Source organism: Sinocyclocheilus rhinocerous, unplaced genomic scaffold, assembly GCF_001515625.1.
Source record: "Sinocyclocheilus rhinocerous isolate Xijiao unplaced genomic scaffold, SAMN03320098_v1.1 scaffold1870, whole genome shotgun sequence".
Classification (NCBI taxonomy): domain Eukaryota; kingdom Metazoa; phylum Chordata; class Actinopteri; order Cypriniformes; family Cyprinidae; genus Sinocyclocheilus; species Sinocyclocheilus rhinocerous.
In genome coordinates this window covers 201702-203866 of record NW_015664009.1, presented here as the reverse complement: position 1 = coordinate 203866, position 2165 = coordinate 201702, and positions in this window count along the sequence as shown.

Sequence of the window (2165 nt, the reverse complement as noted above, 5' to 3'; positions counted from 1 at the left end):
TCTTCTGAACAGACATGTTCGCTATGATATAATTTAAGATTTATTCATATATAAATGTTGGCATGGATTACTTCTACAATAAATCTGTATTTTTGAAGTGTAATGCCAAGCCAGCAGAGGGAGCCCTCACCCGAGTACTGACTGTGTTCCACTCCCTCTGCTTCCTCTACACTTTTGGTTCCTTTGGTTCCTTTATAGCCAGAGACTGTGCTCATGCTCATCGCGAAGTATTGCCAGTTAAACCAAGCGTTCTCAGCGTTCTCTATTGTGATTCTGATTGCCTGTTCAGTGTATGATTCTGCCTGTTTACCGACCTAACGTTTACCTGGATTATTCCCCTTGCTTAGTTTGCCTGATCGGACGGATGTGTGTGTTTGGACCTTTTGCCTGCCTGTTCACTTTAGCCTTCTGGATTGCCCCTGTAAGTGTTGTTACATTGGATTGTCATTCTGGTTTCGACCTTCTGCCTGCCTTGACGTTCCTGTTCACTGAAACTGTCCTCAATAAACTCCCGCACATGGATTCAGACTCCGCCTCAGCGTCCTCATTACAGAATACTTCGCCCCCAATGAATCCAGCGGAAGTTTCTAACCTGCAAACAGCATTTGCCTACCAAAGTGAGATATTAAAGGGCTACCGGGAACAACTCATAAACCTTCAAGCAGTTAATGAACATCTAACTCATTACATCCAATCGCTCCCCGCACCAACGCCGAAAACGGTAAGCTTTGCTCTACCTGATAAATTTGATGGCACCGCCGAACAGTGTAGAGGCTTTGTTCGCCAAGTAAGGATCTATTTTGATCATCAAGGGGATAAATTTGAGTCTGATGGGAAGAAATGTGCATTTCTGATGACTTTGTTAACGGGCAGAGCGATCGACTGGGCGGCTGCTGTTTGGGACACAGATCCAAGATTCAAAACCTCTGTACATTATTTCATTCAACAGCTTCGTGAGGTGTTTGAATATCCCGCAGGGGCCAAGAGCATTTCTACTCAGATATTAAATATCTCACAAGGTAATCGCACCGCTGCTGAGTATGCGGTAGAATTCAGAACAATCGCCGCTCAAAGTGGATTTAATGATACTTCTCTTAAGGCAATCTTTCAGCAAAGCCTGAACCTCGAACTGCAATCTGAACTTGTTTGTAAAGGAGAGGGTCTATCTTTTTCTGACTTTGTAACGCTAACCATTAAGATTGATAACCTGACACCCGCTGTCTTCCAATCCTTCATTAATGAAATCTTCAGAGACCTGCTCAACCAGTACGTAGTAGCCTACATTGATGATATCTTGATTTACTCTAGATCTGAAGAGGAACACATCAACCACGTCAGAACTGTTCTCACTAGATTATTGGAGAACCAACTCTATGTCAAGGCTGAAAAATGTGAATTCCATGTAAGACAGACGACATTCCTGGGCTACCATATTAGTCACGAGGGAGTAAGGATGGACGAGACGAAAGTAAAGGCAGTCACTGAATGGCCACAACCAACCACGGTAAAGGAACTGCAGCGATTCTTGGGCTTCGCTAATTTCTATAGACGTTTCATTCGAAATTACAGCATGGTCTCCTCCCCTTTGACATCTCTCCTGAGGGGCAAGCCCTCAAAACTAAGATGGACGGAAGAGGCTGACAATGCTTTTCATACCCTGAAGGAAAGATTCACCACAGCGCCCATCTTGAAACATCCTGACCCCAATCTCCCATTCGTGGTCGAGGTAGACGCCTCAGATTGTGGAATCGGAGCCGTACTCTCCCAACGTCATGGCCAACCAGGCAGGCTGTTTCCATGTGCATTTTTCTCACGAAAGCTAACAGCAGCTGAACGTAATTATGGTGTAGGAAACAAGGAACTTCTCTCAATGAAAGCAGCCATTGAGGAATGGAGACACTGGCTAGAAGGAGCAGTTCATCCTTTTCAAGTCATCACGGATCATAGGAATCTTGAATATATAAAAAGTGCCAAACGTCTCAACCCACGCCAAGCTCGATGGTCTTTGTTTTTCACCCGTTTCCAATTTTGTCACATACAGACCAGGTAGTAAGAACAGCAAGGCAGATGCATTGTCCAGACGCTATGATCCCCCTACTAAAAGTCTCACACCAGAACCCATTCTTCCTCCCTCCGTCATCATTGCTCCAGTTACCTGGGACATC